The 16,845-nt window shown below is 51.2% G+C and overlaps 1 non-coding gene across 1 annotated transcript; it reads right to left on the bottom strand.

The window, feature by feature from the left end:
- Nucleotides 1–93: 93 nt before the first annotated feature.
- LOC135174217 (U2 spliceosomal RNA) lies at nucleotides 94–284 on the bottom strand. Its single transcript, XR_010301803.1, has one exon. It is a non-coding gene; the product is annotated as a U2 spliceosomal RNA (small nuclear RNA).
- Between the last annotated feature and the right edge of the window lie 16,561 nt (nucleotides 285–16,845).

Raw genomic sequence — 16,845 nt, forward strand, 5'->3', positions numbered from 1 at the left:
GCAGCCCCTGCGCAGGCAGATCCTGCCCCTCACGGGCAGGCCGAGGCGCCTCAGCTGCTTCACGTCTGTCGTTAACCACCAAAGATCCCCGTGCGGGGGTGCACCGTGCCTGGAGGCACTGCAATACCAGGACGATGCGCGGAGCGGAGGGAGCAAGCTCCGGATGCAACTCCCACGGCCAAAAATCCGTTTAATATAAAGTCCTCTCATCGAGGACGTATCAGATATTAAACTGATAAGAACAGATACTACACTTGATCTTAGCCAAAAGGCCGAGAAGCGATAACCCCAAACCTCCCCACACACCCACCCGTGCTCCGCGGGGCTCCCCTAGCTCACGGACACCTCCCTGCCCACACCAGCTGCCTCCCCGCTCCGCTCCCCGCCCCTCCCGCCCGGTCTCGCTTCTCCGCGCGGACACCCAGCGCCGCTCAAGCCCCCCCGAAGGCTCCCTAAGCCTGTGTCCCGGCAAGCCTCGCGCTCCTCATTACCATGCCCCCGCCCACTCTCTGCATTCGCCCCGCCCCTGCCCTGCCTTCCGGCCAGGGCCATCGTCCGCCTCGCCCCGGGCCTCGCAAGCCCCGCCCCTCTCTCAGCCCACCCTTCCTCATTGGCAGGGCTCGGCGCGGCCTCCTGGCGTCCCATTCGCTGCCTTCTCCCTTCATTAGCATCACTCCGCCCCCTGGTACCCATCGTGCTCCCCTCTGGGTCACGTGGGTTGCGCTGGTCACGCCCCCCCTGCGGCGTCAAACAGAAGTGGTCCCAACGCTGACCCTGGGGCACACCACTTGTGCCTGGCTGCAGCTGGACTTAGCTCCACTGACCACCACCCTTGGGGCCCTTTTGCCCAGCAGAGCTTTGCCCAGCAGAGCTGTGCCTGTCCAAGCCATCAGCAGCAGTTTGGCCCCGAGAGCTCTGTGGGGAGCAGTGCCAAAGGCTTTTCCACACTCTGGGTGGGCAATACCCACAGCCTTTCCCTCACCCCACAGTCATCTTGTGCTTGGCCAGGTTGGTCAGGCAGGACCTGCCCTCCACAAACCCCTGCTGCCTGGGCCTGCTCCCCTGGTTGTTCCCTCTGTGGTGTGCAATGGTGCTTGAGGTGTCCTGCTCCATGGCTTCCCTGGCACCCAGGGCACACTCACAGGCTCACAGTTTCCTCCTTTCCTCCAGGCAGTCTCACATTTGCTACCCTCCAGACCATTGGCACCTCCCCACGAGCCAGGACTGCAGGTGAATGAGGGAGAGCAGCTTGGCCAGCACAGCTGCCAGCTCCTGCAGCACCCTTGGCTGCAGCCCATCAGGCCCCAGGGACTTGTGTGGGTCTAAGTGGCTTAGCAGATCCCTGACCACTGCCTCACTGTGGTGACCTCGCTCTGATTCCCCTCCCTGACTCCTGGTTTCTGAGGCTGGGTCCAGGGAGCTGCTGGACCCAGAGCTAAAGGCTGAGGCACAGTAGGCACTGAGCAGCTCAGCCTCCTCCTCCTCCTCCTCAGTCACTGCTGCCCTCTGCAGCCAGCACAGGAAGGAGACTTCCCAAGTCCTGCTTTGGTTGGAGATGAATTCATAGACACATTTCTTACTGCCCTCAATGGCTGTAGCTGGGCTGACCTCCTGCTGGGCCTTGGCTCTCATCTTCTCCCTGCACAGCTTCACTGCAGGTTGATAGCCGTCACCAGAGGCCTGTCGCCTCTGCCACAGGGCAGAGACTCACCTTCTGCTCCTCAGCTCCAGCCACAGGTCCCCTTCCAGCCAGGCCGAAGCCTGCCCTGCCCGCTCGCTTCTTGGCACCCAGGGACAGCTGCTCCTGAGCCTCTCAAACTTCCCTCTGTGAGTGTCCAGTGCAGCCTCCCTGGACTCCTCTAGCCTTCAGGGTGGCCTCCCAAGGGACTTTGTCCATCACTCTCCTGAACAGGCTGAAGTTTGCCCTCTGGAAGCCCAAGGTTGTTTCCCCAAGAAGAGAGAACTCAACCATCTCAGGATCACTGAGCCCCAGACTCCCTCCGGCCATTACATCCCCAAGTTCTTCCCTGTTCACAAGAAGCAGGTCCAGGAGGGTCCCTGCCCTGCTTGGCTCCCTCAGCAGTTGTGTCGGGAAGTTCTCGTCCACACACTCCAGGATCCTCTGGGACTGTTCTCTCCCTGCACTGTTGTGTTTCCAGCAGACACCAGGGCAGTTGAAGTCTCCATGAGAGCAAGAGGCAGCCACCGTGAGACCTCTCAGCTGCTTATAAAAGTGTCATCAACCTCTGCACCCTGCCTGGGGGCCCAGGACAGATTCCCACCACCACATCACTCTGCCTGCCCTTCCTCCTGATTCCTGCCCACAAGGACTCAACCCTGTCACCACCTTCCTTAATTCCTATAGTTTCCTGTGTCCCTCACACCCCCTCTGCATCCACCACCACTGCACTGCCTCTGCATCCACCACCACTGCACTGCCTCTGCTTCCACCACCACTCCACCGCCTCTGCTTCCACCACCACTGCACCCCCTCTGCTTCCACCACCACTGCACCCCCTCTGCTTCCACCGCCACTCCACCCCCTCTGCTTCCACCACCACTGCACCCCCTCTGCTTCCACCACCACTGCACCCCCTCTGCTTCCACCGCCACTCCACCCCCTCTGCTTCCACCGCCTCTGCTTCCACCACCACTCCACCGCCTCTGCTTCCACCACCACTGCACCCCCTCTGCTTCCACCGCCTCTGCTTCCACCGCCACTCCACCGCCTCTGCTTCCACCACCACTGCACCCCCTCTGCTTCCACCACCACTGCACCCCCTCTGCTTCCACTGCTACTCCACCCCCTCTGCTTCCACCGCCACTCCACTGCCTCTGCTTCCACCACCACTGCACCCCCTCTGCTTCCACTGCCTCTGCATCCACCACCACTCCACCGCCTCGGCTTCCACCACCACTGCACCCCCTCTGCTTCCACCGCCACTCCACCACCTCTGCTTCCACCACCACTGCACCACCTCTGCTTCCACCACCACTGCACCCCCTCTGCTTCCACCGCCTCTGCTTCCACCACCACTGCACCCCCTCTGCTTCCACCGCCTCTGCTTCCACCGCCACTCCACCGCCTCTGCTTCCACTGCCACTCCACCACCTCTGCTTCCATCACCACTGCACCACCTCTGCTTCCACCACCACTCCACCGCCTCTGCTTCCACCACCAATCCACCTTGTTAGTGAGCATAAGAATCATGGAATGTTTACAGTTGGAAGGGATGTTTGAAGGTCAGGTCCAACCCCTGCCAGGACATCTGCAACTGGGGCAGGTTTCTCAAAGCCCTAAAGGACCCAGACTATAACAGTTCCAGGGATGAGGAATCTCTCATCTCTCTGGGCAACCTGGGGCAGGGCCTCATCACCTTCAGTGTCAAATGTTTCTTCCTTTTCTCCAATCTGAATCTCCCTCCTCTAGTTAAAAACCTGTTGCAGAAATCTGTTTAGCTTGCTGCGGGAATCATGGTCAAGGCCCCACAGGTCAATGTGATCAAGGTGATGCCACATGGACTCCAGACAATTCAATGTGAATTATGCCAGAGACCTTTATTGACCATTTCACCTCTCAGAATATACCCTCAGGGCATAAAACACAGACCTACACATTAGCATAATTAGTCAAGGACAACCCACTCCATCACCATAAACCACACCTTGCTTTCCTCATTAACAAGGTGTCTGTTACCTATCCCTTCTGAGATAAGGTACCCAGCTGCTTGTGAGAACCAAGGTCATGATCCATCTGTTACTGTTCTTCTTCACTCCATTCCCACAAAAACCATTGCCCCTTGTTCTGTCACAACAGACCCTGCTCAAAATTCTGTCCCCAGTTTTCTGCTCAGCCCCTTAAGAACAGCAAGGCCATCAGAAGGTCTGTCTAGAGCCTTCTCTTCATCAGGCTGAGCAACCCCAACTCTCTCAGCCTGGCCTCACAGCAGAGGTTTCCAAGTCTTGGATCACCTTCTTGGCCTTTTCTGGACTCACAGGTCTATGTCTTTCCTGTGCTGAGGACTCCAGCACTGCAGGTGAGGTCTCAGCAGAGTGGAGCAGAGGAGCAGAATCCCCTCCCTTCACCTGCAGCTCATGCTGCTCGGGATGCAACAAATGAGACAGTTTGGCCTAGGGCTGGTGAGTGCATGTTGCTGGGTCATGCTGAGCTCCTTGTCAGCAGCACCCCAAGTCCTTCTCCTCAGAACTGCTCTAAGTCCACTCATTGCCCAGCTTGTATTTGTGCTTGGGACTGCCCTGATCTAGGTGCAGGACCTTGCACTTGGCCTTGTTGAGCCTCATAAGGTTGATATGAGGCCAGGTCTTGAGCCTGTCCAGATCCATCTGAATGGATCCTCTCCCTCAGGAGTGTTGATCATAACACTCAGGTTGCTGTTATCAGCAAATGTGCTGAGGGTGCCCTGATCCCAGTGCCCTGCAACTCCCCATGATGTTACCTCCTGAAGGACACCCCCATCAGGGTGGCCATCTGCCAGCAGATATGAGCAGGGGACCAAAGGGAACTTCAGTCCAGGGGGAATCTCTGGGACTGGGGCAACAGAGACCCCTGGGAGTGGCAGAAGGAGAATATCCCTGTCCTGCTCCACAGGGAAGAAAAATCCCATCCATGAGGGCAGGCTGGGACCTGACTGGCTGAAGAAGGGCCCTGATAGGGATTTGCTGGGTGGACTGTCCTGTGGGTAAGGAATTAGTTGGATGATCACATCTAAAGGGCAGTGGTCAAAGACTCAATGAGGGAGACATGAGACAAGGGCTGTGTGACATCACAGAGTGGCTGTGTGATGTCTCAGAGGGCAGTGTGTGCCAGCACAAAGCTGTGTAGCACCATCAAGGCAGTTGTGTGCCATTGTGACAGGTTGAGGACTGATGTTTCTCTAGAGCATTGGAGAGAGTCCAGGGGCATGGACATCTCCAGAGGGCTGAGCAGAGCATGAGAGATCTGCTCTCACTCCATTGCTCTGCAGAATTCCTACCCAATCTGAAGCACAGTTTGGGCTCACTCTTGCTTCTTTCTCCCTTTCTCTCCTCCTGGTCTTGTGCTGAGCTGGAGCCTCCTGTGCTGCAGCTTCCATCCATTGCTCCTTGTCCTGTCCCAGGGAGCAATGAGCAGAGCCTGTCCCCCCCCTTCCTGACCCCCAGCCCTCAGATAGTTATAAACATGTATTAATTCTCCTCTCAGTCTTCTCTTCTCCAGACTAAGCAGCCCCAGGTCCCTCAGCCTCTCCTCACCAGGCAGTGCTCCAGTCCCCTCATCATCCTTGTAGCCCTCCACTGGATCCTCTCCAGCAGATCCCTGTCCTTCTTAAACTGGGGAGCCTAAAACTGAAGGCAGTACTCAAGATGAGGTCTCACCAGGGCAGAGTAGAAGGGAAGGAGAATCTCCTTTGATCTGCTGGACACACTCTGCTTAATACACCCCAGGGTCCCATTGGCCCTCTTGTCCCCCAGGGCACATTGCTGTGCCATGGATGTTCTCCACCATCACTCCCAGGTCCCTCTCCACAGGGCTGCTCTCCAGCAGTCACCTCCCAGCCTGTACTGCTGCAGTTTGTTATTCCTCCCCAGGTGCAGGACTCTGCACTTGGCCTTGTTGAACCTCACCTGGTTCCTCTGTGCCCAGCTCTCCAATCTGTCCAAGTCTTGCTGGATGGCAGCTGCCTGCAGCTGGATCAGCCAAGCTTCCCAGTTTGGTGTCATCACAAATTTGCTGAGCAGACTCTGTCTGTCTGTCCTCTCATCAATGTCACTGATGAGTTTGTTGCTGGGTTATAGCTCTGGATCTGATTATTGCCTTTTGCATTTTGTTTACCTTTGTGTTCAGTTTCTGTTGCTGCCTTCTGGAAGGATTTGCATTGAACTTCCAGATTTGGTTATTTACTCTTTGGGGACATCCCTGTGCTAGTTTGAAGCTAGCTAGAATGTTTTGGTGAGAAGAACTAGATTACAGGCTGTGGAAAGAAAACGGTGGTGGTCTACTTTGCTCATAGGCTTGCTGAGATGTTTAAAAGCATAAGTTAAAACATAGATAAGACACTTGGCACCACTCTCGCTTGGGCTGCTGGCTGAGATGCATCTTACTTTCTAAACTCACCCTCCATTTTTGGGACTAATTCACTTTGCTTCCTAACCTCCTGGCCAAACCTCCATTCTTCCTTGGGACTGGGGTAAGGTTGAGAGGGGTAGGGGGAAGGTGAAGGGGTGGTTGAGAGCCCCTCCTGGGGACTCAGGTTTCTGGGAGGGGAGTTGTGTTTCTGTATTACCTTTTCCCTTGTATATTTCTGTCTATAACTATGTACTGTAAATATCTGCTTGTATATTGTGCTGCTGTAACTAAATAGCTTCATTCATATTTCCAGAGCTGTCTGAGTCTAGTCTGGGTGATTTTCTAAAGTGTGGAGGGGTGGGGAACACCCAAACCATCACAATCCCAAATTCTCTGTGGTGCAAGACCACCACAGCCATCATACAGCAGGTTGTGTAACAACACAGAGAGGTTGTGTGACAGAATAGAGAGAATGTGTGATGGCATAGAGCGGGATGAGTGACATCATCGGGTAGGTTGTGTGACATTATAGAATGAGATGAGTGCCCTCATAGAGTGGGATGTGTGACATAATGGAGTAGGCTGAGTGACATCCTAGAGTTGCATGGCATCACAGAGGAGGCTGATTGCGGTCATGGGAAGCCACTGGAGATGGGATCAGGGTACTGACGAGATGACTCAATATGAGTTAGCTGCATGTAGTACAGTACACCTTAGTGAGGCAATACAGCGGCTTATATGCTACTTGGAAGAGGTGTGCGTAACTAAGTTTGGTACAAGTGGAAAGTACAGATTGGCCCAGGGTTATGTGTGAAATACAGATAGATTAATCTATATCAACAACCTGTAAAGTCTGTCCCCTGCAGCTGGCAGGCTCTGCCCCCTGCAGCTGCATGTGGGGGGTGCCACCCACCACCTGGTATCCTGAGTCCAAGACACTTCGCACCACAGGTTTGCTTATTGCTTACCAGCTCATGTCCTGTTAGCAAGAAATTCTCCCACTATTCCCCCCTTTTTTTTCTTTTGAGCAACCCAGGCTTGATCTTACATAGGCTGTGTTCAACATAGGGGTAAATAATACAGCTACAAATCAATAATGCTAAAATCAGAAAGAGAATGAACCTGTTAGCGCTTTTATTAGTAGCATTAGTTTGGCAAGCTAACAACCAAAGCTTAGTTAATTCCAGAAGCTTTTCCTATCTCTGGTGCTAAGCAATGACAGAAAGTCATTTGTTTAGAAGACCAAAAGTCCAGATGAGCGTCGCAGTCACAGGAGAGTGCAGGTGTGCCACGTCGTCGTTGGCTCTGTGTAGCAATCGACGTTGTAGAGTTGCAGATGCATCTCTTGTCCAATATTCTTTCTCAGACTCCCACAGTTCTGGATTCACTCCATAATTTTCAGAAAGCTAGACGTTTTCATTTCACTCCTTTGCTATGACCTGTGTCTGTCTATTGTGCTTAAGAGCTGCCAATTTCTGAATATGATACAAAGATATGCCCTAGATGCTGCTTCCAGGCTAGTAGGCCTTATTCCCACAGTCCTTTATTTGTTTTAAAAAATTAAGGCAGTGTTTCACCTTTTTGCAGGGCCCTTGCAAAAAGATATGAAGCACATCACCATCTTTGCCATTAAGTGGGTTTGGCCCTTACAACAGGAGCTAAACTGATCTCTATTTTGCTGTTGTCCATTCATTAAAACAGAACTGCTGGAAACTCCTGAAAATACCCAAATTCGTTAACCATGATCATAACCTTATAACCTATGCACACATAACCATTGTCTTGGTACTCCTTTCAAGTTCTTGCCAGAATATCTGCCATCTGAGCAAGGCTTGCTCACTGCCAAGAAAACAGGCTGGTCATAATCAAGCTGGTCTCCATTAAAAGGCCTGTGAACATAGATGGTCAAGTGCACAAACAATATGAACACAGAGAAAAGCGCATTCATTCCCTTAGGCTAACAAATCCATTGACCTTGTCTGTATGATGTAACTCTCTGTATGATGTGACTAGAGAAATTTCAAACTTTCTTCTCTCCTTCCTTTTCTTTTCTCTCTATCCCTTTTCCCCCCTTGTTTTGTTTTGTTTTGGTTTTGTTTTCACATGATCCTAGTGCTATCTAAATATGCAGAAAAAATCCTAAGAAAAATATTCTACAATATCCCCATAGCCTAAAATCTTACAATTGTCCAATTACAAACTCTTAGCCTTAACGATATCATCTGTCGACTTAAAAATCTAGCAACTGAAGGAAATATAAGAAAAAGCAAAGAAAGCTCAAGAACTGTGGTGCCATGCTGCTCTTCAAATCAGCACAGAAGAAATCAGCAGTAACCTGTACATTCACAAAGCAATGTCTTACCATAATATTCCATTATAATACCTACCAAGTGCTAGACACACTCTATTGCCGTTACCTAAGTCTCATTATGCTACTAAAATTATCCTAACAACTCCACTACAATTAATAACCATTTCACATCTTATCCAGTAAACTCTTAAACTGGAAAATATATTGCAGTCAAAGCTACAAACATTGTCAGGAGTTTTAGTTCACAAAATAACCATCACAAATGCTCTGTTCTTTTAAGAACTGACTGTTTCTGTCCGCAGAAAGTAACCTGCAAGGAAAAAAGAAAAATAAAAAAGATGGGAGGGAGAGTGGGAGGTGTGGAATGGGCCCCACTGAGCTCCAGCAGGCGGGGGGGGGGGCGGGGCTCGCATTCCTAGCCCAGGCCGGTCTGCATGCCAGGGGCGGGGGGGAAAAGGGAGGAACAGCGAGCGAATCCCGCAGGAGATGAGATGCCACTCCCATGCCTCCATCTTGGAGCTGAAAATTGACTTTTTTGAATCCCTGGAGCCCTGGTTTCCATTGTCTATCAGGACTCTTTCTCTCCACATCCTAAGTGACAAAAAAATCAGACTTTTGCACAGCAAACATAATTGTTAGCTGTTGCGGAGGGGGTTCTCTGTACCTACACCTATTTGGCAGAGGAGAGAAATTAATTTGAGGTGATATAAATTTTGTATAAAAGTATAATTTATTAAATTTAGTATTTTGAACTCTCACCACCCCCAACCACTGTATAATAATATAAAATATTCAGTGCAAGGTTATGAAAACAATTTAGGACATATTATGTACAGGGAATTAGTTAACTAGCAAACATTCAAACCATAAACAGAGAGAGGAGTTTCCCTGCAGCTTAATGCCACTTGGGATTTTTATGCTATTTGCCCAGCAGGGTGGGCTGAAACTCTTTCTGCTCTATGGCAGAGGTACCTTATATTACAGAGGTACTAAAGCTTTTGCTCACAAGTGTTATTAATTATTAATCACCCTCTGGCGCTGTGTCACAGCCTGTGCCTAGTGTCCAGACTTCAGAGGATCTGCCTGTGGACTCTTTGAGGCTGAAATCTTCCCAGCTTGAGGGGAGAGGATAAATCTTCCCAGTTTCTGGGGAAATAGGTTTTCTAACCTTTGTTCTCCTGGCGAGGGATGTGATCTCTGCCTTTGATGCCACTGCCTTCTTCTGGATGCCGTGTCAAGGGATATCAGCTTGGCAGGATTTCAGGAGCAGGAGAATATCCATGCTGTCTCTGGCACGGGTCTCCACACGGGTAGCAGGCCATGTGTGTGTGTGCAGACAATCCAAAGTCTGCTTCCTGGTTCTCTCAGCGGCAATGGCTTTTACCAGGCAATAAGCAGCGGACATGCAAAGTGTGTACGGCTGCTGGGACTCTAAGCTCCATAGGTAAATCAATGCAGGATTTGGTCCTGATAGCAATATAGCTTGCAGATATGCACAGCTGGCTTAGGAGGCTATAGGCTCCTTTTATATATATAAATGTGCAGGCTTAAATGAGCTCTGCATCTAAGGTACGCAGGCAGGTAAGCTGCGACTGAATGAAAGCATGAGGTCTGAGCCTCAGAGAGCATCTGAGCTATGCAATGTCATCCGAGCATGTGAGTCTGAGCGACTGAGCGCTGCAGTGTGGGTCCGAGCTGAGCTGCAGGTAGGGTCAGAGAGAGCATGTGTTGTTTTCCTGTGCACCCCTCTTTATTGAATGTGGGCTGAGATTAATGTGCCCTTTGGCCACTAGAGTGACCAATCAGGTTGGCAGTTAGCCAAACCTTACCGTAATAGGTAGAAGCTCTTGGCTGGACTTTCTCAAATATGGGGATCACATGGATTTGCCCCAGGCAGACACGAGCTGGGTGTGTGTGGCTTACACAACTTGTTTATAACCAGGGGTCCTGGCAGAAAAACATGTCCAGGCATGTAGGGGCATAAACAAGCCTCTTTTTGGGCCTACAGGCCCTCCACGACATTAGCGTCTATCTCTCACAGAGAGAAATATCTCTCAGACAGAAGGCAGAATGCGAACATAAAAATAAAAGGAAAGCAAGAGCTAAGTGATTTAACAAGGCTTTTGTGTACTATTGATATGGAAATGTGGACACCTTTGCTTGAAGAAGCTTCCATGTGCAAGTAGGCTAACACTCTGAAGGAACTCAAGACCCACAGCTTTCCCCAATGCACCCACACCCACCCCCCATTCCCACCCCATAGCAGCATGGCAGAGGTCCTATAGACCCCCGTCCCAGGCTGGATTCAGCTTTCTAACTGCTGGAGACTTGTCAGGAAGCTCTATCAGCTGTGCATCTCTTCTGTGGGGTGTGCTGTCTGGAGGGAGTGGCTGTGAGGTGTGGGGGATGGTAAGGGTGGATCCGGGACTGCTTTTCCTGAGGCTCTTGTCACTGGAGAAGGGGGTGGTGTCCGGTTCACTGTGTGCAGTCGTCTTTGCTTTGTCTTTTGCTCTGCTGTTCATCCCTCTGTCCCTTTGGTGGTTTTTCCTCTTCCTTTTAAGAGCGAAAAATCCTGTATTGCACGCCATCGGTGGGGGCACGGGGCGGAGGGCTGCATTTTCAGATGGCAAACTGGACCCTGGCAATCGCACATAAAAGGTGCCGTAGCAGGGTCCATGCAGATGGTCACAGCACTCCATAAATCAGTCACAGCATGCACAGCTGCAGTAGTTCTGAAAACTTTTCAAACTGAGAAGGCTTTTGCCACTTTTGCCATCTGAGCTTGTATCGGCTGCTGCCATTGCTACGTGGTTGAGCGTTCCCTGGTCATGCATGGCAGCCATAGTGACCTGCTGGTCGGCTTCCATCTCCCTTAAAGTATTTATTTACTTCTCATCAGGTGGAATCAAACCTTTGAGTGATTTCAAAGTCTTTACCATCAGTAACAACAGTGCGTCTCACTTCTCTCCATCTCTCTGGGCTAAAAATCATACGGATCTATTGCACAAAGTCCTGTTTTCCTACTGCAACTCCACGCTTTTCTAAAAGGCTTGATAAGAGAGACAGTGCCACTTCTTTATCCATGGTCTGACCATGGCAGTTAATTCATCTTTTGCTCTTCGCAGCTGTTTTCCTACGGACCTCCTGTTTATCCAGCGTACCCCTACAGGCTGCCTGCTTATCCCAGCATACCCCTACAGGCTGCCTGTTTATCCAGAGTACCCCTGTGAGTTGCCTGCTTTTTCCGGCATACCCCTATGGGCTGTCTGTTTATCCAGTGTACCCCTACGGGTTGCCTGCTTTTTCCAGCATACCCCTATGGGCTGTCTGTTTATCCAGTGTACCCCTACGGGTTGCCTGCTTTTTCCAGCATACCCCTACAGGCTGTCTCTTTATCCAGTGTACCCCTACGGGTTGCCTGCTTTTTCCAGCATACCCCTATGGGCTGCCTCTATCACCAATTTGTCCTTCCCTCCCTCGGCTTCCTTACTGCAGCAAGTTGGAGCTTTGTCAAACTCCTTATCAAGTCATTAGAGTCCTTATTGGGTCCCTGTTCAGGTGCAAATCTGCAGTCGAGGGGTAGAGATGAGATGACTCTATATGAGTTAGCTGCACGTAGTACAGTACACTTTAGTGAGGCAATACAGCAGCTTATATGCTACTTGGAAGAGCATGAGCCCCTAGAAGTGTGTACAATCAAGCCTTGGATGTGAGGTCTCAGTACTGAAGTGCAGTAAACCACAGCACTGTGTGTGAAGAAGCTCAGAGGAATTTATCCTTGAGCCTTCTGATAAGCAGCTTCTGTGGGACTGTGTCCAGAGTAGGAGGGAAATAGGAGGAATATGCAGATTCTAATATCTAGGTGCACTAAATGCTTTTGCAGTAACCGCAAGTAGGGAGCATTATGCATATTCTAATATTTAGATGCGCCAAATGCTAGTGAACAGTACCAGGTTGCACACTGCTCACTTTTCTCACCCTAACTGAAAAGTGTGTGCTTTGTAACTTGCAGTCTGATGCTCTCAATAAACAAGCGGATCGGTCAGAAGCTTAACTCATATTGAGTCATCTCCGACTTTCCCAAATCCCATCCGCATGTGCACAACTTAGTTCGAGATTGGTACAAGAGGAAAGTACAGATTGGTCCAGGGTCATGTGTGAAATACTGATTGGTTAATCTATATCAACAACCTGTAAAATCCATGCCCTGCAGCTGGCAGGCTCTGCCCCCCTGCATCTGCATGTGGGGGGTGCCACCAGCCGCCTGGTATCCTGAGTCCAAGATGGACTCAAGGACACTTCACAGCACAGGTTTGCTTATTGCTTACCAGCTCATGTCCTGTTAGCAAGAAATTATCCCACAGCTGAGTTATCATGGAGTGTTGTGGACATCCCAGGCTGAGTTGAGTGGTATGGCAGAGTGGGATGTGTGACATTATAGACAGAATCCTGTGATGTCATGGAACAGGCTTTGTGACATCATAACCAGAATGTGTTACACCATAGCTTGTACCATGTGACATCCTAGAGAGGTCTGTGTGATGTCATAGGATGGGATGTGTGACACCATAGAAAGCCTTGTGTGACATCATGTGGCAGGCTCTGTGAAGTCATAGAGAGGGTTGTGTGAGATCAGTGATGGGGATGTGTGACATCCTATGATGTCATATCCCCTGCTCCATGACCTTACACGTGCCTCTCTCTGAGCCATCACACAACCCTCTCTGTGCTGCTGCACAGCCTGCTCCTGGAGGTCACACAGCTCTCTGGGGTTCACACATCCAGATCTAAGATGTCACACAGCCTGCTCTGACATCATACAACCATCTGTGTGATGTCACTGAACCTTTTCAATGATGTCATACAAACTACTCTATGATGTCACACAGCCTGCTCTATGACACCACAGAGCAGGCTTTGTGTCACACAATAACACTCTCTATGGTGCCACACAGTCCGTTCTATGATGTCACACATTCTGCTGACATCACACACCCAGATCTAGGCTGCCACTCAACTCTACAACATCACACAGCCTGCTCCATCTCACAAAGCTTGCTCTAAGATGTCACACTGCCCCCTCCATGATGCCATGCACTCTGCTCTATGATGTCACCAAGCACCCTCTATGACATCACAGAGCCCAATCCATGTCTCACAACTTGCTCTATGCTGTCCCAGGTCCGGCTCTGAGCTGTCACACACTGCTCTTTATGCTGTCACACACTGGTCATTGATTGCACACAGCCCTCTCTGTGCTGTCAGACAATCCACTCAATGACGTCACACAGCCTGGGCTGTGGCAGGTGCTGAGGCAGCAGCAAACTTCCTAACTCAGGCAGCCGTTGCCTGAAGAAAGGCAGAGATCTGGGAGCCTATGGACAGTGCCCCTAAAGCCAGAGCCTTGGAGCTCTGCTGGATCCCAGCAGCTGTGTCCAGCATCTCCCCCAGGCAAAGGTCCCTCAGGCACAGCCTGCACCAAGGGCCAGGACCAGGTCGGACCTCTCCAGGCTCAGTTCTCATCCCCTGAGAATGCCAAAGCTTTGTGAGTGTTTGCTCTGAGCTTCAGCAGCAGGGAACTCAACTCCAGGTAGCCTCTCTGCAGCCTCCTCTGCCCCTCTCTGTGTGTCAGCACAGACCTTTGCAGGCACAGGCTGAGGCTTTCTCTCTTGCACTGCACCCAGCTCTGCCTGTCCCTCTGTCTGTCTGCTTTGTGCTTCCATCCAGGCACAGCCACAGAAAGAGATTTGAACTCAGGCTCCTTTGCAGTCAGTCAGGGTCAGCCTTGTCCTTCTCCACTCTGTCATTCAGAGGCTGTTGGATTCTGACACATTCTGCTGGATCCCCTTGGGTGCTGCTCATTGGTTCCTGCTCTGATCCAGCCTCTGCATCTGCTTCTCCCTGTCCAGAGATCCTGACTGGCTGATAACTCATAATCAAGTCAGGACTTGTTCAGTTTGCCACATGCTTGTGGAGAGGCAACCTGCTGAGAGGCAGCCTGTGCTGAGCAGATGGCTCCATGGGGTTGGGTTGCTGAGGGAACTTTCTCAGCCTTGGCTTTGCTTTGCTTCTCAACAGCAACAATTCCTCTGTGGCTGTGTGCAGCCATTTGTGTCAGGAGAGCAGGAGGGAGCTGTGCCATGGAGCTGTGAGCTCCAGCTGCAGAGAGCAGTGCAGGAGTCTGCTGCAAGGAGCAGTGCTGGAAGCCCCAGGTGGGCAGTGAGAGGCATGGGGAAGTTGGGAGGGTGAGGAGCAAAGTTGTCCACTTAATGTCAGCCCTCAAGGGACAGCTTCTCCTGACCTCCTGCAGAGATCTCCTGGGCTGGTATCATTGTTGAATTCTCCCCTCTGCTCTAGGCTGAAAAGTAATCAAAGATTGTACCTGTGGCAGAACCAAATGAGCTTTGTTAGGTGCACTTGGACAGCTTAGAGAGAATTAGAGACACAAACAGCTCCTGAGGGCACTTGGAGCTCATTACATTAACCTCAGGTACTGAGAGGAGACTAAAGAGACTGCTCAAAAAGTCTAATCAAAGCCCAAAGTACTTCAAAGCTTTGATTGGCCTCACAGAGGGTTGCTACTGACAGAGCCTCCAAAGGGACTCATTAGAGGCCAGGAGTGCAGGGAGGCAAAGGCAAAGTGTGTGGGAAGCTTTCTCCTGCAGCGAGGTATGGAATGTAAACATCAGGCCCTGTGATGGGAAGTGTCCTTGGGTCTTACTGATTCCCAGGGGCCTAAGCTGGGAACCATGAGCAACCCACCCACAGCTGTCAGGGAGTGGAATCTGCCGGCCCCCAGGGCGGACGCAGTCCCAAGGGGGGCTGACCCTGGCCAGCCCCCCTGGGTGGTACTCACAGGTTGTTTACCACAGGTAACCTATCTCTGCCTTACACATAACTTGGGGCCAATCTGTACTGTCCACTTCTGCCAGCCCCAGGCTGGCTGGAAACACCTCCTCTGGAGCACTATATAAGACGCTGCACTACCCTAATAAAGTTGTACTGATGTACTGATGCACAGATGCCTAGAAGCTGCTGTCTCGAGCCGTCAGTACCCCGATCTCGCCTCTCACCAGCCTCCGTACCCCGACAAAAGTGCAGCTGAGCAAACCTGGGTTTGGTTTCTGGAGCACAAAGACCAAGCCCTGCCCATAGCCCCTGGGCAGGCAGATCCTGTCCCTCGTGTGTGGGTGAAGGCTCTTCAGGTGCAGTGGGTGTGGGGTTTGTGATGCTGAGTGAAGGACAAGGCGTGACAGTCCCCAGACATGCTGAGGCTGTGCAAGCAGGCAGTGAGGCCCTCCCAGTGCCTGAGGACAAGGTCTCCCCACAAGCCTTGCGGGCAGATGATTGCCATAGCCAAGGGTTTGTCATGGAGGGCCTGTAGGCCCAAAAAGAGGCTTATTTATGCCTTGCCTGGACATGTTTATGTCTGCCAGGACCCTTGGTTGTAAACAGGTTGTGTAAGCCACACACACCCAGCTTGTGTCTCCCTGGGGCAAATCCATGTGATCCCCATATTTGGGAAAGTCCAGGCAAGAGCTTCTGCCTATTATGGTGAGGTTTGGCTGACTGCCAACCTGATTGGTCACTCTAGTGGCCAAAGGGCACATTAATCTCAGCCCACATTCAATAAATAGGGCTGCACAGAAAAGCAACGTGCTCTGGCCCTATCTGCAGCTCAGCTCAGACCACACTGCAGCGCCCTGCTGCTCTGACCCACCTGCAAGGCTCAGACACAGCTCTGACCCTCACTTGCAGCACTCAGAGGCTCAGACCTCATGCTTTGATTCAATCGCAGCTTACCTGCCTGCATACCTTAGATGCAGATCTCATTTAAGCCTGCACATTTATATATAAAAGGAGCCTATGGCCTTCTAAGCCAGCTGTGCACATCTGCAAGCTGTATTGCTACAGGACCACATCCTGCATCATTGCATTTATCTACGGAGCTCAGACTCCCAGCGGCCGAGCACTCATGGCCTGAACCCGTGAAGAACTGTGCCAGAGACTGTACGGATATTCTTCTCTTGCTCCTGAAATCCTGCCAAGCTGATATCCCTTGACACAGCATCCAGAAGAAGACAGCAGCACCAAGGCAGAGATCATCCCTTGCCAGGAGAACAAAGGTTAGAAAACCTAAGACCCCAGAGACTGGGAATATTTATCCTTTCCCCTCAAGCTGGGAAGATTCCAGTGTCCAAGTCCACGGGCAGAGATCCCTGAAGTCTGGACACTAGTCACAGGCTGTGATGCAGCCCCAGAGGGTGATTAATAATTAATAACACTTGTGAGTAAAAGCTTTAGTACCTCTGTGATATAAATTGCCTCTGCCATAGAGCAGAGAGTTCCAGCCCACCCTGCTGGGCAAATAGCATAAGGATCCCAAGCGGCATTAAGCTGCAGGGAAAACTCCTCTCTCTGTTTATAGTTTGAATGTTTGTTAGTTGATTAACTAATTCCCTGCACATAT

This window comes from Pogoniulus pusillus, unplaced genomic scaffold (genome assembly GCF_015220805.1).
Source record: "Pogoniulus pusillus isolate bPogPus1 unplaced genomic scaffold, bPogPus1.pri scaffold_50_arrow_ctg1, whole genome shotgun sequence".
Classification (NCBI taxonomy): domain Eukaryota; kingdom Metazoa; phylum Chordata; class Aves; order Piciformes; family Lybiidae; genus Pogoniulus; species Pogoniulus pusillus.